This window comes from Triturus cristatus, chromosome 5_2 (assembly GCF_964204655.1).
Source record: "Triturus cristatus chromosome 5_2, aTriCri1.1, whole genome shotgun sequence".
NCBI lineage: Eukaryota > Metazoa > Chordata > Amphibia > Caudata > Salamandridae > Triturus > Triturus cristatus.
This window is the reverse complement of record NC_140588.1, coordinates 995,758,704-995,780,942: the sequence shown is the minus strand read 5'-3', so window position 1 is coordinate 995,780,942 and position 22,239 is coordinate 995,758,704.

Below are 22,239 nucleotides of genomic sequence, written 5' to 3'. Positions count from 1 at the left end.
TCCTCACAGGAAGTGTTACCCAGAACGACTTTGTTGTTCCAGGAAGCTGGAAGTTGTCTCATCCTATGCATATAAGTGTTTAATTGGACACTAACATTAATTGGACTGCTGACTGAGAAACAGGAGAAGTTCGGATATAGTGACGATTCCCGTCAGTCATTTCAGTAACATTGCCCCCTAGCACGAATTTAACAAGACTGAACCTGTCTGACACTCATCTAGAAGTGAGGATCTATGCAAAACAAAGTCTGCGCTTTAGAAGAGCTCTCTGGAACTCTGGTACTAAGAACTAAACTCTCTTTACTGCTGTTTTGAAGGAATTGGCATCGTATGTCTAAGCGTGAAGAGCTACGGCGGTGGTTCATTCAGAATGTGGTACCTTGTTAGAGTTAATTCTGAAGAAGATGTTGCATCCTAGAAAGGAGTCCAAGGATGCTCAGTTTCTAATGGCACTGGATGAACACATTTAAAATTCTATTTACTTCAGGTGGACTGGGATATCCACAGGGCCGGACTGGCTACCAGGCATTTTGGTGTGCTGCCAAGCTGGGGGCTGATTTCACTGCGGTGGGGGCTGATTTCGTTGATGGGGACCTGCATGTGCTTCTAAATAAACAAAGCAAAGCAAATGGTTTTAAGCACTTGCAGGTACCCATCAACTAAACCGGCCCCCAGCTTGACAGCACACCAAAACACCCGGTAGCCAGTCCGGCCCTGGATACCCAGTGAGTCTTCAACAGGATAAGCTAATGAGACCTGTTTTAACGTGGGCCAGCCAGTAACAATACTACTCCATCATTAGTAAATTATGATAAACCTTGCACAGCTTGGGCAGAATCAGAAATACTTTGGTGAACCTCCTTGTTTTAGTGCATGGTCTGTGTCCATGGCTCTGTGCCTGCCATGGGGTGCAGGGATTAACAGGGGGGCACCATAGGTGCCCCCTCGGCCCCCAACCAGAGGGAGCACACACAAGGGGGCCTGACTAGGGGCGTCCAAACACGCTTTCCGACAGGGCTTCTATGTCGGAAAGGCCGGCATGGAAATCTTGCCAGAATCCATGCATCATAATCCTAATGGTGGAAAGATTGCCCTTTGAGATTACAGGCCGACCTCTGACTGGCTGATGGGCTCAATGAGCAGCTGGTTTAGTTTCCGACCACCAGCATGGTAATGCAGCAGTCGGAAAGTAAACCGAGATGCGGCCTGGAAAGGCTCCGACCATTGGTCGGAGCCTTTCCATGCCGCATTGTAACCGGCCCCTATGTGTGATGACTTGGACATTAAATACATTTTATCCTTTTCCTTTAACAGAATTATCTAAACCCGCTAGGTAACCTTCTGACACGGTCACTCCTACAAACCCCCTAATGGAATAGAGGAACTAGTCTCACAACCATCCTTTGACTTCTTAATCGCTTCTCCCTGGGGCACGATCTCACCCTGATCGCCTCCACACTTCACCACTCTTCCCACATTTCACCTATTACATTCATTTACTCTGACCGCATTGCCACAAACCTTGTCCACAACAACTAGACCACTGTACTTCTCAACTCCTTTTTTGACATTCATTCTCTTCCTGATACAAACCACAACACCTATTTGAAACTTAATCTCACTCACTCATCCTGACTGTCATAAAATAACCTCGCTTAGCCTTCACCTCAGTAGTATTCTTCTTGACTCTCACATCACATTCCTATAGTGACGCCCTGAATTTTGCCCATTTCCCCATCGAACTTGGGCCTACCTTGGTAAAGCGCTTCCTTCCCTTAAGAATTCAAATGGAGATACCAAAGTTGAACTCTCAAGGCTGGTGCAATAGAACCATAACATGGAACTCACTGCATTCATGACAATACACTTATTTGGAATGGCCCACGAACACACTGTACCACCACACGATTCAAACGCTCAACTTGACCATTGCTATGGGGATGGTATAGGGATGTTTTCAAGTGCCTAACATCCCCTGTTCTTAAAAAACACTCACTTCTTCATTAACAAATTGGAAATCGTTCTCTGAAAGTAAAAACTCTGGAAAACTTTTTGGCATGAAAATACTCTTCAAAAACTCAATCGCCGCTTTTGCATTGAGTTCTAACACAAACTCCACCTCAGGCCACTTTGAATACAGGTCAACCAACTCATAACGCCACTGGCATGGAAGGGCATAAAAAGGGCCAATAAGGTAAATTCTGACATTTTCCCATGCACGAGACGGGCACTCAATCAGTTGTAAGGGGGGCTTCCTTACAACAAAACGTTTGTCTGAGGTGACACAGTGGCACATTTGCTCACAAATTCATCCGCTTCTCTATCCATCGAAGCCCACCAAAAAGTTTGCCTTAGGCAGCGTTTGGTAAAAGTATCCCCTAAGTGTCCATCATGAGTCATCTTGATCAGCTTGTACCTCAACCCCGCAAGTGGTACAAATTTATCAACTCTAAGCAACAGGCCATCCTCCTCTGATAGCTCATCGCAACCTTCCAGAAAGGTTGGTATGCACCTTCAACAGATTTTTCATTGGGCCATCCTTTCATAGCATACCTGATGGTTTGTTTGATGATTTCATCAGCAACAATTACCGACTTCCATTTAGCTTTAGAGATCACACACATCTCCTCCAAGTCGATTTCTGCAATCAAACAACTCTCCACGCACACTTCATCATCCACATCTAATTCATAATTTTCCTTTGAAGAAGATCAAGATAAGAAATCAGCCCTTGCATTTTCCACGTCTGGATGTGGACAGTTTCAAAATGAAATTAGAAGAGCTTCATTGACAATCTAGCTTGCGAGGAGTTTGATCTTTGATCTTATCTCCACTCAAAGTTGTCACCAAAAGGCTTGTGATTCGTCTTTACAGTGATTTTGGTTCCTCAAAGATAGTGCTTACATTTTTCAATGTCCCACCAACATGCCAATAGTTCCTTCTCGATAGTGGAGAAGTGTGTTAATTGCTCCCTGAGCGTCCTGGACGCATAGCCAATAGTGTTTACTACTCCAGCATCACATTGGGTTAGTACTGCCCCAAACCACAATTGCTGGCAACAACAGTTCTACAGCAGGACAATTTAGGGTTAAAAGTTTTAAGAACCTTAAAGTCTGGTTAAGAAAAATGTCATTTTCTTCTATGGACACTTCAAAAATCAGCACGCCATCTTGAAATGCAGCCACTCCTTTCATTCCCTTAAATAGTTGGTACATTATTCTCTGGAATACTGAGGTGGCTAAGGCCACCCCGAACTGCATCCTGCAATACTGGAAAGTGTCAAACGATGAGACTAATGCAGTATAATGCCTGGATTCAGGTTCTAAGACTACCTGATGGTATGCTGAGGCTAAATCCAGTTAGCTAAACCACTGCGCCCCAGAAATGAATGCTACCAGGTCAGTAATCTTTGAGAGTGGATGAGAATCCATCCATATAGCTTTGTTGAGGTTACACAAATCTACGGAAACCCTCAAATCTCCATTGCGTTTACGCGCAGCCACTAATTGGGACAACCAAAGAAACAATTCAAGTGGCTCTATTATACCTCTGTCACACAATCCCCTCAATTCTTTTTCTAGATCATCTCTGATGGAAAATGGAACACTGCAGAGCTTGTGCTTTATGGGAATGGACCCCTCCTTAACCTTTATCTTGTGACAGAAACCTTTGATGGGGCCTACCTTCTCAGAAAGCATTAATGGAAACTTGGCTCTTCTTCCATCTGACCCTAACAAATAACTGAGACTTGGTCCTTGGTACCCAGCCATAAAACCATGTGGAAAGGCCCCTGGTGGAACCAACCCAAAATACACAAACCTTGGACTACCACATATTTTTTCTCAAAAATGTTTGCACCCCTGAAAACTAACCCTGGGTGTAGTTTGCAAAGGAGCGCTACGCGCAGGGGCGTAACACAGGGCACCGTGGTGCAAGGGGCCCCAAGCAGCAGGGGGCCCCCTCAGCACCGTACTCAGGCCTAAGAGCTCCATCTTAAATACTGAGTGGGGGCCCCTTCATGTACCTTGAAGGGGGGCCCCCTCAACTTTCGTTACGCCAGTGGATACGCGTAGCTATGGGAAGTGCACTTCGCACTACGCGAGCTACGCGTAGCTTCGCAAACTGTGTAGTGCACTGTGCAAGATGCTGTTCGCACTGATTGCACAGTGCCGGATGCTTGTCCGCACTGTGCAATCAGTGCAAACTGCATCTTGCACAGTGCAAGCGGTCGAGTAGATTTCTACTCGAGCGGCAACTTTCTCAACGCAGACTGGTAGTTTCTCATTGCGAGCGGTCGCGAGCATACGGGGCCACTCGCAATGAGAATCCTGACCTCCCCGCGTTGAGAAGCTCGCCGGGAGGTTTATTTTCCACGCTCGCGATCGGCAACTTGATGTTGCTGATCGCGAACGAGGCAAAAGTCTCGCCGGGATGTCATTTTGCTTGCTCGCGGTCACCAACTTGACGTTGAGGACCGCGAGCAAGCAAAAAATGACAGCTGCACTGTGCTATGTGTAATTCGCGTAGTGCGAAGTAGCGCAAACTTCGCAAACTACGCGAGCGTAGCGTAGTGCTATGCCCAGGCCTACTGAAAACCAAAGTTTCTTTGACAAATTCGGCCAATCGAATTGTCCTGCCCTTGTAAGAAACATTTTCATGCAACAATATCTTAAGGGGATACAATGGAAGGGTACAATTTAAGGAGTCAATTAATGACAGAAAAACAAAAACACGTAATCCCAACTTTTAGTTTTAAGGGCAAGTATATTATCAACGAAGGCAGGAAATTATGCTTTCAAGGGTTATAATGTAACATAAACCATGTTTTTTAAGTTGTGTATTAAGTGCAAGGTGAACACATTGTGCTCGTGAAGTGAAACACATTAAAAAAGTAAAACAGTGTTTAGGGAATATTTCGAAGAATTATTATACACTATTATTATGAACTAATATTATGACCCTTTTCCTTGCAGTACAGACAGTGCAAAATCATGTCATAATGAATTCCCAATTCAGCGGGTATAAATCTTGTTGATAATATACTTGCTCTTAAAACCAAAAGTTGAGATTACTGTTTTATTTTTTAATTTAATTAATTTACCCCTTAAATTACAATTGACATATTGTTGCATGATACTGTGCCCACTCACTCGATCCCACAGGTTCTCTACTTTCTTTGACGTTTTTCTCATAACTCCTTCATTGAGCTGTCTCTATGCTTTTAGCAATGAGTAATGGTTCATCCAATGTTGGATTTCCTAAAGATAACAATTTTTGTTGGATTGTTTTGTTAAAACAATGGCTTATAAATTGATCGCCAACCAATTGATCGGTAAAGTTTTCAAAATGGCACTCTGCAACCAGTCTTCTAAGTGCACACATAGGTATCTACATTTTCACATGCAAGCTGTTTTCTCCAAAAACATTCATGACATAGTACTACATTGCTCAGTTGAACATCAAACCTTGTCTCCAACTTCTTTATAGACTGCATGTATTCAACGATGACCTCAAAATCTACTCTTGCCACGTCAGGTAAGTGTTTATAAATTGAATGACCCTCAAAGCCAATATAGTGTAAAAGTAGGTAACTTTTCCTTTCAGGACAGAATCTAGATGTGGCAATGGCACCCAGTTAAGTTTAGAATGAATCAAACCAATTCCTCCAATTAACAGGGGGATCACCAGGGAACTCCAAGAAAGGAGGAGGTGGATCTACCGATTGCATAGGCTCCCTAATATGAAATTACCTATCGGCTAATGATATAAGAACAATACGCAGTGAAAAAGTGTGAACACCACTGACAGTCCCCTGGAATACATGTAGCTGGGGACAGCAATGGCCATAAGCTAGCTGATGCTCAATGTTGCATCAGTACCAACATAGCCACGCTTCATACATTAAGTGCTCTTGTCACTGAGTTCTTTGAATGACTATTTTCGATGTAAGTAAACATGAAGGTGCCTGTCATTAAATAAAATACTAAAACATTAACATGCCTGTAATCAAGTGTGTGAATCCCTGAGTCATTTGAATGTCGATTGTCGATTTAAGTAGACATGAAAGTGCTTGTCACTAAATAAAATTTAAAACATTTGCACGCTTGTCATCAAGTGTGCGTATCACTAACTATTGACACGCTTGTAACTGAGTGTGTGTATCACTGACTGTTTATGCCTGCCCACTTTAAGACTATTTGCCCAACTTTTTAAACAGAAACGTGCCATGGCTCATGTTCTGAAACTGCAGTAAATTGAGACTGGACACACAGAGTCACTGTACAATCTTTGTAAACATTGCCTTTATACACCAATTTTCTTCACTCCCAAAAGAAGCTTGAGTTGCGAAAGCTGGCATGGCTGATCGGCACCAAGGATGTATATTCCGAGATTTGTGAACCTCTCCAAATGAAGATGGTGGGCAAAGCGACATTACACCGACACGTAGCGATGCCTTCTCCTAAATCAAAATGGCACCCAGAGCGGAGTTACATCGACACGTAATGGCGCAACAGATGGAGGACATCGGGGCTGTCTGTGGAATGGGAGCATTCTACCCATAAGTTGGCACGGTATTCAGGTACGTTCACAGGACCAGATGGGTCTTTACACATATACTACCATGTCAGCGTATCTCCTCCCCCAGGGTGACTCGAAACATATGTTAAAATGCTGATCAGTTCAGTGCGTTTTCAAGTCGGTGGCTCCTTTACTCTGGACACCTAGTGGGTTCTTCAACAGCTCCACTCCGCTTGTCACCATCAAAATGATGTAGCAATCTTCCTTATAAAGACGCAAGGCGGATTCTAGTTGTTGAATTCAGATAACGTTTATTTTGAGTGGAGCTTCAAACAGCACAGCCTCTAAGCCTCAGCGAGTTAACTCAACTGTCACACACTTAAACACAAACATTACACCCTTAGTCTCAGCATTCACAGAATGCTAAGGCAGCATTGCATAGAATGCATCAACCCATCACTTCAGAGTACTGCGTTTAGTCTGTCCAGAGCATTACCTCCTCGTTAGTCTTCCTCGCCACATGATTAACAATGTAAGCTTCTGCTCGACACCAGAACCATCCAAAGCAAAAAAGGCAGCCTCCCATGCCTCCCATCCCTTCCCAATATGGCCGACCCATTACACCCATGACCTCTATAAGAGGCGGGCCGGCCCAACCCATCAGCCTGTTTTTTTAGTTCTGCACACGTCTCTCCAGATGCGTCAGGTAAGTGGTGCCTCCGGTAGCAGGTACGTGGGTCTCAGGTTGGAGGTCCTGCTCTAGCAGACCCTAGGATCTTGGGCTCTTTTTCCCCCCTTTCCCCTGGTGTTCTGGCCGGTTGGGCCCTGCTCCAGCGGGCCAAGTGTTTACAGGGGTGTGGCCGGGGTATGGATTGGGATGGAGGCTGGCGCTCTGCCGTGCCTCCGCTCACTGGGCTGTCTTGTCCGGGGCCGCAGCTTTGCCGCTCCCTCCTCCTCCTGCTCCCTGTCTTGGCAGGCGGCCCCTGCTCCCCCTTCCTGACGGCTTCCTGCTGTCGCCGTGCTTCTCCTCACCTCCTTGGGGTAGGGGCTTTGTTGTGGTCCTTTCTGTTGCCTCTCCTCTCGTCCTGGATGGCACGGTTCCTTGGGTCCTGCCCTCTGCCTGGCCGCTCCGGTTGTCGGTTGTTGTGCTCCCCTCCTCCTGTCCATGGAGCTGTGGCTCTTCGGATGCTCTACCGCCTTTGGGTGGTGCCTGCTTGGTCGGGCCGGGGGTTTAGCGCCCGCCTCTACTGGGGTGTGCATTCTGACCTTTGGTTGCTGGGTCGCTTTTTCTCGCTAGTCCTTCTATGGCGGGTCCTGTTCATAGGGTTTCGTTTGGCCCCCCCGGCTATTCCGTTTGGGGTTGTCTGCCTTGGTGGGGGCCTTCCTTGGGACGTGCTTTGGGTCTTGCTGCCTGCCAGTGTTTCCGCTGTCTGTCCTTAGCGGATCCTCCCCTTCCTGTTGGTCTCGGTGCCTCTGGCCTTTCCTTGGTTCCTTTCTGTTGCCCCGGTGACTCCATTCCCGCCCTGTCTCCTGGTGCGGCCGGTGGTCTTTCTGTTCTGGTGCCTCCTTCCCGAGTGTTGGTGGCGTTTGCCTTCCTGGGGGGCATGCTTGGGTTCCTGATCTGTACTGGGTCCTCCTGATGGCTGGTTTCCCATCTGGCTTTTGTTTGCCGTTCCTTGGCTTCTCTTGGGTTTTCCCCTGCCTTGCTGGGGCTTCTTTGTTGCTATTCTGGGAGGTTTGTACACTGCCTTGTGCTCCGGGGTGTTTACGAGGTTCGCCCCTGTTGACTTTTTGGTGCAATGGTGCTGTCCTTGCCTGGGTCGCTTTTGGCTCCGGCCATACCTCCCTGAATGCTCGTGTTCTCTTTGGCTCTCATGCAGTGATTTGTGGGTCGGGCCTCTTTAGTGCCTGGATGGGAGTTCTCCTGGGAGCGTCTGCTTCCTTTATGTCCCCGGTGTTGGCTCTTCGGCCTTCTCGTCCGGGCTTTGCGTTTTCCTGGGGTTCTTTTTTTTCCAGGGGTTCTAAGCTTGTTTGGCCTGGCCTGGGGTTTTGTCCTGATGGTGGTGCTCGCCTGGGTGCTGAGTATGGCCATTCCACCCTGGAAACACCTGTCCTCGTCTGTTCTCTGATGTTCAGCATGTTCGGGCCTGCTTGGTACCTGGATGGGAGATGGCCTGGGAATGCCAGGTGCTGTAGGCTTTCTCCATTGGCGTCTGCTGCTGCGGTGGTTGTCTCGGGACCTGTTGCTCATTGGTCCGCGTTATGCCTCTGTGGGCGCAGGTTTTGTGTCCTGGCCCTGCTCTCTGGCTTTCCCTTGCTGGTTTTTGTTTCCGGCGGTGCTGTTAGGTGTCAGGAGGAAACTTCGAAGAGTGGCTGGGTTGACCATTGGGGAAGCTGGGTCCCCTGGTTCTCATCTCCCTGGCGGGGCCCTGCGCATCCGGTGTGGATTTGTATCCTCGTCTTTTGTCCCTGGTTTTGGGGTCCCGGAGCCTGTTGGCTCAGGTGGCTGCCTGGGAGTCTTGGCATGGCTCGGGCTCATTTCGCCCTGCCCTTCTGTCCTCCTCGCCTTTGGTGGGTTTCTGCCTGTGGCTTTTTCTCCCTGTGCACTCCTGTTCCTGTCGGTCCTTCTTTGGTGAGCTGGGCAGGGCCTGGTTGTTGGCTGACTGGCTGTATGCTCGCTTTGGGGGGTTTGCTTCCTTCGTCTGCAACGTTCCTGGGACGGGTTGCTTGGTCCCTGTACTGGGTGGTCTCGGGTAGCCACGCTGCATTTCCCTTCCTGCCGGACGTGGGCGACCCTTTGGGCTTTTCACTGTTGGCCGGTTGGGTTCCCTTGGTGGCCGAGTCTCTTCGGTGTCGCTTCCGGCACCTTCCCGGGTCCATTTTGACTTGTGCCTGCCTGGGTTCTCTCCTTGGTGTCGCGATCCCTTCCGGGGGGTCCTTTGTGTGACTGGGGTCTGTGTCCCACCTGTTTCTCTTCTTGCGGGTGTGGTTGTGGTGACCCTCATTATTTTGGTTGTTCGGTCGGCGTGCTGGTTTCCTTTGCACCCCTTACCGTTCTTGCGGTTCTTCCCAGTCTGTTTGATTGCGTCTGGTTCCGCTGCCCCTTTCCTCTGGTGGTTTCGGCTCTCTCGCGGGTGGTGCTCAACCTTGCGGTGTTGCTGTGTTTGTCGGACTGCGTCTCTCTTTCTGCTGTGGCTCTTTTTTTTTGTGGGGTCGCTGTGGTGGGGATGCTCTCTGTTCATTCCGTTCCTCTCTCTGGGTTTTTGCTCCCCTCTCACTTTTGGCTGTCCGTTGGGCAGTCTTGGTGTGTTTGGACCGGCTTGCTGCTTTCTGTTCTGGGCCCTGTTTGCTGTTGCTTTTGGCTCCGTGCGGTCTGGTTCCGTGCCTTCTCTGTCCTCCTTCGGCTTTGCTTGGGGCAGATTTTCTGGCAGCACTTCGTGTCTCTGGGGTCCTGGTTTTCGGCCTTCCCGGTGTCTTTCTGTCCCGGGCTGGTACTTCCTGCTCGTGGTTGCCTCTCTTGGGTGGTCCTTCCACTCTTCGGATCTGTTGGGTTTGCCGTCTTTCGTGAATGTCCCTTTCTGGTCTGTTGGCTTCCTGTGAGTTTCCATGAAGCCGCTTGGCTTTGGTATATGCTCACTTTGTTAATCATGTGGCGAGGAAGACTAACGAGGAGGTAATGCCCCGATTACTTACCGGTAATCTTCATTACTCCAAGTATAGTCTTCCTCGCCACATGAGTTCCCATCCCTCCCTCCCTGTCTGGCTATCGGCTTCATGTTTGTGCTTGGTAGTTTCAGGCTGATGGGTTGGTCCGGCCCGCCTCTTATAGAGGTCATGGGTGTAATGGGTCGGCCAAATTGGGAAGGGATGGGAGGCATGGGAGGCTGACTTTTTTGCTTTGGAGGGTTCTGGTGTGAAGCTGAAGCTCACTTTGTTAATCATGTAGCGAGGAAGACTATACTCGGAGTAATGAAGATTACCGGTAAGTAATCGGGGCATTCTGGTTGAGGTTCCCAATCCAAGATGAAGTAGAGTCTTTTTCTGTGATTTCAGTTTCTGTTTAAAGTGAGTCTTAATCTGTGGTCCACAGACCTCTTGGGGTTCACGACGCTTACTCAAGGGCTCGGTGACCTTCTTTTACATTGTATTGACGGGGCCATGACATTTATGGATGTCTCTTTTACGCACTACAGTTCCCTTGGGCCCTAGGCGTTAAGGACCACAATTCCCGGCAAGCTTTGACAGCGCCAAGCTCTGTCACTGTCTTTGATAAGAACCAATGAATCACTGCGGCTGTTAACATCCTGGCACAGGAGATCAGAGTGTGGAGACGGCACCCACAAGGTAAACAAAGGAATTTTAAAGTACTTCTTTTTCGTTCCTGCTGACACCACAAGCAGATAGATGCATGCGAGTTTCAATCCAGATTTGCTGCTGAGGGATAGTGAAAGCTCTAGCGTGCTAACAGTATTGGAAGTTTTCCCTCGCCACATAAAGGGCCCTATTCACAGAACGAACTTAAGACAAAATCCTAAACTTACTACCATTTTGGTATTCACAGAAGGCACTTACTCATTTTGGTATTCACAGAAGGCACTTACTCATTTCGGTATTCATAGAAGTTAGGAGTCCTAACTTTAGAACTCCTAAATTCCTTCTGTGAATACCGAAAGTCTTAAAATTAGGATTTTTCTCAGTTTAGTAGTAGTTTAGTTAGGACTCCTAACTTTAGGACTCCTAAATGCCTTCTGTGAATATCGTAAGTCTTAAAATTAAGATTTTTCTCAATTTAGTAGAAGTAAAGTTAGCACTCCTAACTTTAGGACTCCTAAATGCCTTCTGTGAATACCGAAAGCCTTAAAATTAGGATTTTTCTCAGTTTAGTAGTAGTATAGTTAGGACTCCTAACTTTAGGACTCCTAAACTGAGAAAAATCCAAATTTTAAGACTTTCGGTATTCACAGAAGGCATTCTTCTGTGAATAGCGAAGTGAGTAAGTGCCTTCTTTGAATACGAAAATGGTAGTAAGTTTAGGATTTTGTCTTAAGTTAGTTCTGTGAATCTGGCCCATAGAGTGTGGATCTGAGCCCCCTTTCCATCTTGCCCCCTAAACCCCCACCCCCGCACGTATATAATATGACATGGCCCGACTGGGAATCTTTCACGCAATTTGGGTTGTTTCTTACTGTTAACCGGGGATAAAGCGCTTAAGTGTAAACAGACTGTTCTTTTAACTGGGGCTGTTTTCTTCATCATTTCCCACATTATAAATTGACACTTCCATATTTCAAACAGACATTGGTATAAGTGCAACAATATCGCTGTGGGGTTTCTCTTAACTTGGAATCCGTTAGCATGAATGACAAAGACTTCGTTCCTTGGTGGAAGATCAGATTTTACAAGGGTTGTCATGTAGTGGACTGAACGTAAAGCAGATGTTAATTGTTTACAATTCACAAGATATAGGGTTTCCCTTGTATGCTGCTCTCTCTTTGCTTTTAGAAATAAATCTGTGTAGCTCCCAAGGCTTTTGAGCTAATATATCTTAATACTCAGGCCCATGGAACAGATCCCTGATGCAGTGATATTAGCTGCTCATCGTGGGGCTTATTTACAAGGCCCTTGCGCCTCGTTTGCATAATTTTTAACATGGCAAAAGTGACGCAAAAGTGGCGCAAGGGGCTTGTAAATCTGCCCCCATGTCTTTTCCTCATGATGGCAGTCGATAAATCAAACACCACATAATGAACCTTGGTATGCTGTGTCACCACACTCAACAAACTAGATATATGTGTAGAACAATCGATTGATTTACACAACACAAGCTAGTGTTTATGTCATATATGAGGTGACATTTGCAAATGATGGATGCATTGAAACACATCAATCATGTTACTCTTCCGCACACTTTTTGCCCATTTGCTATTATTTTGTCCCTGACTTTTGTTTCTTCCAGCTAGAACTTATATTGGATCTTCTTCTGGAGGCCGCTGCTTGGCTCTTTCCTCTTCCCTGTTGTCAAGGGCAGTTTGTGGTTTGCTAATAAGTTCAGTATTAATCGTTATCATCAATCAAGTGCTACAAGATTTACCCTTTGTGTTTTTCCACCTCACTGGGACACTCTAAAGGAAATCCTTGACACCTTTCACGTGCACTATTAAGTGGCACTCCGATACTGGGAGGAGTCATTTCAACAGCCAATCAAGAAGGAGACCCCGCTGACCTTCTCAGCATCAGGGCCTTGACAGTTCCCCTGAGCTGAGGGAGAACCGTCATCGTGCACACCACAGGCATTCAAAGAAGAAGCGTGCGGCGCACTCTCCTGGAGTGCTGGCTCGTGAGGAGGGGTTGAGGACTCCTACCATTGTCGTCCTAACCCTCCTGAACAGCCTTGGCCTCAGTGTCGGCTTGCCACTTGCAGATGTGCATTGATTGAGGCAATGGTGCGAGCTCTGCTGGACAGATTTATATCCCAAGTCTGCTGGCAAATGGGTTGGGTGGATGAGGGTTTCATACAGGCGAAGTGCACTCCCATGCCCTGACTGAGGATGACCAGAATGAGGACTCCACCGGAAAATCCATGAGGAGTGGAGGCTCTAGCTGAGGTCCTTCTTAGCAGAAAATCAGGAGCTTCAGGAGGTTCCTCAGTCTTCAACCTCCATGATGGATGGGCTTTTCAGCAAATAACAGCCCTGTCATGGATACTGGTCTGCCCTTGTTGCCCAGTATTCTGAGTCTCATTTTGCAGGAATTGGCGGAACTTGAGAAATTGGTGCTTCAGATCTTTTTGGCGAAATTATACACACTTTTGGGCAGTAGTGGCTGGCATTGCTTGTGGGCAGGGGGGCGGGCGTGAGGGGTCGTGGGGGAAGTGATTCGCGGAGAGTCTCACAGGGATCACGTAGAAAAAAATTAAACGTACCTTTCCGCTGGGTCCCGTGTCTTCTCGGCTCCTGCTCTCCTGCCTCCGACAGGAACAGGAATCAGGCAGCCAGGCTCCCTCCACTAAGCCAATCACAATGCTGCAAGCAGCGTTGTGATTGGTCGGGCCGGCGCCCAGCCAGGGGCTAATGGGGTGGGTATGTTCTCCATGCAGGCTGCAATGCAGCCTCCATAGAGAAGGGCAGAGTGTGCATGGCTTGTTTGGGCGGCCCGAGAGGGTCGACCAAACAGTCTTGGTGCACTCAGGAGTGGGCAAAACCAATCCTCCCCTGCCCTGCTCGAAGAGAAGAGCAGCCCCACCCACCTGCCTGCCCGCAATGCGTAAAGTACACATAAAATGGCAATAACTAAAAGTTATTACCATTTTATGTTTTTGCTTTCTCAAACTGCGAGTAAGCAGTAGGGTGACGCTCCTCCGCCCTAGTGGAGGAGCCGTCCCTGATTTTGAGCTTCTCAGAGAAATGTTTCATAGCTCTAAAAATTAATTTCATTGTCCAAGTTTGGCAGGACGTACTAATGTCAGGTCCAAGAATGCTGTGGCATCATACCTTATAGACAAAAGGTGGAGATTGCATTCAAGCAGGTGCATTTTTGCACTTTGTCCTGAAAGTTATGCTTGTAACTTTCAGGCTTTGTTGATGACTATGGAGCTTGGTAGGGGTTGTGGACCAGAGACGATGGTAAAAAAGCAACAAGTGCTCCTAAATGTTGCAAGACATCAGTATTGGATGCGTTCATGGATGAATCATGCAGCTCACAAGCCATTTCTGTTGATGCTGCTTTTCTTGGTTTCAATATTGTATAGGAAAAGGGTGGGAAAGCTTGTGAAACAAATGGCAGCGGATGATACCTTGGTTTCGCCCTTTCAACCTAAGCTTTAAATGCCTCATGGAGGCAACCTTTTTCTAAGCCTTGGCAGTCCGCACAGTTTACTATTCACTGCCAGTATCTCTTTGCCAGAAGGGCAATTGAATCTGCGCCTCAGTAGGAATGGGAAGGGGGTATTTTCTTCTGTCTTTTTGGTTCCAACACGAGAGGGCTTCTTTTCCCCCATCACATCAATCCCACCGGGGTGAATGACCTTATCAAAGATGTGTCCTTCAAAATGATCTCCTTGCAGGGCATTGTTCCAATGGTTTCTCCAGGGGATTATCTTCAAAGACCTGGGGGATGCATACTTTGACGTGTTAGTGGCTCTGCCTCATCACCGGTTCCTCCACTTTTGCAGACTCATTGGGACAATACAGGTTGCCTTCCTGCCCTTTGTTTTGAAGTCAGCCTTAGAGTCTTCACCAAAGTGTTGGCTCCCACACAGGATGTCAATATGGGGCTTCAATATGATTGGTGACTTTCAGTATGATTGGTGGTCCTTTCTCCATATCTGAACTACTGTCTTGTCCATTTCCGTCTCTCCATTTGACTGAGGAAGTCTTGTCTGATTTTCTGTCAGCATATAGAATTTATTGGGTTTCTCCTTAACCCTACAAATTCCATATGGAATACCAATCTTTCTCCCTTCTGAGAGAGATGCCAGACTGAGAACTAATCTGAGAGACCTTTCAGTTGGGAATAAATCAATGATTCATTTATGGCTTTGGTCTCAAGAGAACATAACATGCTGAGTATGTCTGACTCCTTGGGCCAGGTTACACTTGAAACCCCTGGTACAGTATGTACTCATTTGTTAGAACCCCCAGATAAGGAATGCTTAATTCCTGGTGTCTTGAGCCCCCACTAATGGTGGTTGCATGATAATCGTTTGAGCTGTGGGATGGAAATGGACCCTGCTCCTTCATTAGTTCTCACCACCAATGCAAGCATTAGGGGCTGGGGTGACCGTGGGAACTCCTTGGCTCCGTGGTGGCACCCATTGGTGATGCTACGTAATGTTTGGGTGGCGGTTCATTTTCATAGTCAGGATAGCCAATCTAGTGATCAAATGCTATATCAACCACCCGGTAGCACCAGATCTGCAGTTTTGTTCAGCCCTGCTCAGACTCTACTTTTCACAGAAGAGATGTGTCTTTATTTCACCAGGGCATCTTACTGTCCTGCACTGGTGAATTTTCAGGCAGGCTCACTGAGGAGCCGAGTCTTCCCCTTTTCCATGCCGTTCTCTCTCGGTCCTGACCTCTTTCGGACTCTGATCGGGTTGTGGGGCCTTTTCTGAATCTAGATAAAATGCTCAGGTTCTTGTTCCTGCTCCAAGAGGCAGGCGTGGGTGGCTTGGGCAGTTGATGCCATGTCCTGTCCTCCTGAGGATCCTCCTAAGATTAGTCAGGACGGGGTCTCCGGTGTCTTGGTTGCACTCCTTTGGCCTCACAGATCATCTTCTTCTCGGTGGGCTTGTTATCCAGCTTTCATTTTTCCTGATAGTGACTGATGGCATGCAAGCTGAAAACTAGGTCTGGGAGAATTGTGTGTGTGTGCAGGAGTGGCCAATGTGTTACAGCAGTCAAGACGTTCTGCGATTCAGGGTTCTGAAAGTCTTTTTATATACTGCGTAAGGCTCATGCATGTACCCTTACTTTTTAAGACCCTTTCTTGCAGGAGTTATTAGGACTGTGATGAGGAAGAGAGATGAGGAGATAAGGTCCGGATTACTTACTGGTAATCCTATCCTGGTCTGTTTCTTTCTCTTCACAGTCCTGTGAACCATCCACCCTCCATGGAGGGTGGGTGGTACAGGATATGCTCAGTTGGGCAGAGTAAGGACAGAAAAGTGGAGCCAGGGAGTGATTTTCTTTTAACGTTTGTCAGAGGCCTTTGAGTGAGAGATCAAACACAATTTATTAGAATTTTGACAAGAAAGAGCAGAACTCGGCATAATGAAGCTTACGGGGCATTTTTGCTGTATATATACATTTGAGGTTAGAACTATATCATACATGGGATACTTCAATCTCTGTGCAAAAGCCTATCTCTAATTTACTTATTACATCTGACTCGTGATGTCTCTATTCGCCTGTAGTAAAGAAATAATGTAGCTGCTTAACTGTAATAAGTTATTACAGTTTAGTTCTGACAGTGCCTGCTGCCAGTGCCAGTAGCCAATGTGAAAGGCAGGTCAGTGAGTATAATTACAGCTGCAGCTTAAACAAGGAAAACAGGGAACAGTCGTTATCTGAAAAGAAAAAGTGATCTCCAGAAAGATATTTATGGCAAGATGTTTCTTTTATTCTATGCTTTAGGTTTTTACCAAAAATAAATAATCCCTGCATGTTTCCACATATTCTGAGGTACAGCATTTTTAAGTGATTTACATTGAATGGATTCAAGCAATTTTTTGCAAAAGTTACTAACTACTTTTTAGTGAGTTTAATTTCACATTACAGATCCTGCTTTTATTCTTCTTGTGTGCAATGAACATGAAAGAGCAAGACGCCAAGGGTTTAAGATTTTGATGGATGGGAGATGGTGCGACCATGCATAAGAAAGAAGAAAATACCCTCTGCTATTTATTAAAAGGATATTGCAAGACACAGAGGAGTTCCATTACCTTCCTCTTGCCCAGGACTTCTGCTCACTTGACTGAGTCCTAACATTCAGAACCATGTTAAACAAATTGGTATGCAATGCTTGGCACGTTAAGTAAAGGAAAATGAACACAAAAGATGCCCTGCACCACTTATCTTTAGGAGCATCTTCATATTTACAGATATTGTGCAACAAATGCAAAAATATGATAATGTCTCCTCAAAATTCAATAAAGTGTAGTTCTTTAAGACTCAGACATCTGATTATGTCACTACAATAAGAGGCATTTATTAAAAGTGATACTTTTCAACATGACCTTAGAAATATTCATGCCTCCCCTCACATTGACAACAATGCCAATAGTGACCCAAGAGGCTGGTCAGTTGTCATTTGCACCCTTTGTGTGGCCTAGATTGTTATTATACATGGAGCGGCATTATAGATTGTTAAATCAAACACAAGAGAATGTTTTGTACAGCAAACGTCTTGAACTTGCTCATTTCAACTTTCTTTCATATGTGATAATGAAGAAAAGGGAAGCAAAGTGAAATAAAAAATTAGGATCACACAATTTGTTCAAGCGTGGTAGACGGCATTGATCCAAAGTTTTCACATTGTGCAATTCAGCCACTTGTTGGGTTTCTCTTTTCTGCTTTCATTTTACATAAAACATGTAATGCTTTGTGTTTAATTCTTGGTGCATGATGTTAGTGCATGAGCGGCAGACAGAAGACACATGAACACTCTGCTCGTTTTGGGCTCAAGGATCAAAGATAAACTTGAGCTGAGCCAGTGCCAAGCATCTGGCACAAGCTTAGACCGAGCCTTATGAATAAAGGCACAGGAAGGGCAGATCTGACAATTTTAAAACAATTTGGTGTAGCAGGAGTACAAACACCACAGTGCAGGACTCCTTGTTTTAAGGTCCACAAATTTCTGACTACACCACGTTAGTAAGTGGACAACGAGACTGCGTGTTCTGTCCCCATGGGTATAATAAAATGATTTTTGGTTAAAGTCCTGTTTTCTTATCACAGACCTACTAGCAGTGTTTAGTTTGATTCAAACTCTGCCTATCTATATTAAATAAAGGAGAAGGGAAATATTTTCTAAAAGTGATTAGCCAAGAGCACACCCTTTGTCACAAGGGATGACTGGGATTTATAACAAGCATTGGCATAGCCAATAGGTCTCGCTTTTGGGACTTTATAAGTATTTAGTTATGCAGCACAATATCCTTGGTGCAACAACATCAACTGTTGCATGGCTAAACACTTATAAGGTCCCAAAGGCGAGACCTATTGGCTATGCCAATGCTTGTTCAAAATGTTGCAATTACTTACCTAAACTATACCCGCTAGTAACAGCACAATTTATTTCAGTTTTGTACATAAACAAGTCATAACACTTTAACAGACTGTCTGTAACTTACATTGTACAACTAGTCAGCAAGCTACAACAAAAACAGCTTAGTATTAATCACATAGGCAAAACGTAATGCATTTACCAATGTTTTTTTATATAATGTTTGCAGAGGACCCAGATTGGCAAAGATGCAAGAGCATACGAAATGAGGAATCAAACAAAAGGAAACAAATAAAGTCATTTAAGTTGTAGTAGAATTGACAGTTTCCATACCGCCCCTCCATGGAGCATGCAGCCATTTTTGAATATCTGGAAGAACATTTCCCCTGACTCATAATGAAGTCATGAACATTTCCCGCTAACTACTGAACAGTGTTGGATTTCTCTGTTTTATTATTTGGCAAAGACAAAACATCCCGCCCGGTTTTCATAGCTCAGGCATGCCACCCGGAATCCAACCCTGATGCTTGCTGCTTCTTCTTGAGAAAAGCCCCTGAGTCACCAGAATTTGAAACTTCAGGACGCCCAGCGCTGTGAGGAGAAGATAAACGGCGAAAGAACAGGGGGCACATTCAAGGAAGGTGGAAAGAATAGGCACAAAGGCACAAGGACAGAAAGAACAGTAAAGAAAGACAAATGTGAGAACAAGTGCGAGACAAGAAACATTTCAAATGATATGAAAGAATTCTAGATGTGAAGGGATGGGAGAAAAGCAATTAGGGGAAAGGCGTGATATAGGAAAAAGAAGAGAGAAAGGCACCAAAAAAATGGCAACAGAAAGATAAACTATGTAGAACAGAAATGGAAAGAGGAGAAAGTGGGTTCATCATTTGAAGATCAAAAAATGAAGGTAGAAGGTCTCACACTGACAATCCCTCATTGCGATCGCGATCACTGTAAAAGTGAAAGTGATCGCGATGACGCACACTCGGGATGCTCGCGCAGCAGCGGGGAGGAGGGGTATGGTGCTGAAGGCTGGCGTAGGATGGCTGGGCGAGAAGGGAGGGGGGAATGCGGGGAGAAGCTGTGCGCGTGCACGCCATTGTGCACTGTAGCTTGTCACCAGCACAAAAAGGTGGGTAGCACTTTCTAAACCCACCTACTAAATGTCTCGCCAGACCAGCGCATATGCTGGGTCAGGCGAGACCTAAAAACAATGGCTTCTGGTTCCATAGTTTCCATCTTTCTTATTACACAACAACTGAGGTGTGAGTGGTTCCAATGGTGAAACTCAAGGACTACTCTCACCGAAGAAATGCCACTGTATAGGGGAACCGGTCCCCACTTTAAATACAAAGTTCACAACCAGTATACTTTGGCCAAGTGATAAAACCAGGATTAACCATCAAATCTCTCAGTGCCATCTGCCATGCCTAGGGGAGGAGGCTGGGTGTCTGCCTATCTCAGTCAAGTGCACACCTTGTTGAGAGGTGGGGTTCTCAAGGATTTTCTGGTTTGGATGTTTGTGTCTGCCCTCCTCAATGAACTGCATACCCTGTTGAGGGTTTTTTGTCAAGTATTTTTATTAGGAAGCGCTACCTTAACTGTGCCTGTTTCTAAGAAATGCTATGTTCATGGATTCCAGGCTTCAGGCATAAGGAGATTGTGAGACTTAATATTCTATTTCATTCCAATTCAGTAATCAAGTTACAACCTTGGCTTGTCATTTGTACTTGTCAAAGGTAGAGATAGCAAGCAGGCTTGCCCCAGAGTGCATTAGAGGGATAGCGACTCTGATGCAGCATAACAGAGTGCTGTCAAATCTATGACTCTTCTAGAGACTAAGGGCCAGATATACGAAACATCCAATTTGTGATTTAAAAATTGAGATGAATCGCAATTTAGAAATCAATTTAGAAATCACAAATCGGCATGTACGTGCGCTAGTCACTCTCAAATTGTGACTTGCTAATGAGTCACTTCAAAAATTTGGAAATCGATATTTAAATAGATGGGAGATAGTAAATGCGGCCCAAATAGCGACCACATTGAAAAAAATAGCGAATCTGCTGCCTGGTACAGGGAGATTAACACAAACAGGAAGTGCAGGATCCTGGCAGCAGGAAGGGAGGCAGCGAGAGGCTGGAGAGCTGCAGAGCACAGGCAGTGATCTATCTGAGGATCACACACAACAGTCACCTAACACCAGGAATGGCCAACCAGGAGAAAGAGGAGGAGGCAGGGGGGAGGAAGCAAAAAGAAAAGTTCTCAGAGCCGGAACTTGAGATACTCACTGAGGAATACTACAACAACCATGACCTCCTATTTGGCCGGGTGTGCTATGTGCCGGAGACACAGAAACGCTAGTTATGGAAGGGGATGCAGCAGAAGATAAATGCTGTAGGTGTGGCACAGCGCTCTGTAGATGAGATTCACAAGAGATGGTACGACCTCCGTTCACACACCAAGGAAAAGGTTGCAACATGCCTGAGTGAGGCAGACCCTTAACTGCACCGGTTCCCACTACACTGGAGGCATTGGTAGAGACCACCTTGGAGTCAGAGGCTGTCATTGCTTTTGACAACCTGGCTACATCTGCGCCTGTACCATTGCAAAGTATGTGCAAAATGTTCATTATGGTAGTGTTGGAAAATGAGGCAGTATGTGTGAGGCCTGCACAAATACATGACTACATTTGTCCTTCACTGGGAGCCAAACACCCCATTGTCGAGCTTGACTCTCAGAGGGTAGCGTTGCAGAGCAGTCTAAGGCTTACTCAAGGGAGGTGATATGGGCTAGTAATCGCCATTTACCAGTACGCAGAAATAACACTCAATAATTGATTGTCCAGTCTGTACTTTGCTTTATAAAAGGAAGAGTACATTTATTAAACACACACACTACTCAATACTATGCAACAATTTACAAATATACATAAGCTGTTGGACTTACTTTGTGACATTGCATAACATTACCACCCCTCCTGCAAGGGGGGGTGGGGTCTAGTACTACCACTCCCATGTATGCACATCATCTTGCCCCCTAGTGCAGTGGGTTGAACATAACCTGGAGTGGGGGCCTTGCCCACTGGCACCATCCCAGTGGCTACCCACCCCATTATCTCAACAAGCATTTAAAATGGGCACACCTGCCCTGGTTACACATAACACTGACTGAGCATCTCCTACTGACCATACAGTAAACACCTCGACATATTAGGGGCTAACAGTCTGGGTTGTTCTTCACCTAACGCAGCAGCGAGAATACATGTTTAGGCATCACTTAAAATGAGGTACTTATCATAGCTGATAACAGTTGTAATGCATTGCAATCACAGCCCCTAAAAGGCATCACAGTTATAATCACAGGATTAAGTGTATACAGCCCGACACCCTAGCAGTAATGTCCAACAACATAACCCCACTTTGCTTATGACTTCACATTACCCATGTGACATTCAGTCCCTCAAAACAAATAACTGTTGGTAAATGCACTTCTTGTGCAATTGCATCTCTTCACCTCCAGGAGATGCCCTTCTCAAGACATCCCCAGCTCAGACCTCCATACCTTGGTGCAGTCCCTAATGCACACCCACCTGTAGAACAAAAGTTCCAGCCCCAGGTTGTTGTTGACTAAGCCCATGAGGGGTTATTTTTATGGATTTCCCAGAGACTTTGGGAGGGACTTTCCATTGTCGGGCTGGGGTCGACTGCATTGCTCCTGAAGCTCCCCCTGTACCTTGTCACCCACTTGGCGGTGACCCCATACTCCTGGGGTCACCACATACAGAGAGCGAGCAGCGTTTCCTCGCAGGCCAGTCCAGGCTTGCAAGGCATTATGGGGCGCTTTCTTCAAGCCCATGAATAATAGAGCAGCGACTCCCCCGTTGCCCGGGGGAACCGCGCTGCCCCGTGGGCTGCCTCCCGCCGCTTCCAATCTCCGTAGAGAGCCCTGTCGCACTCGGACCCCTTGTTGCCAGGTGAGAACTCTTCAAGA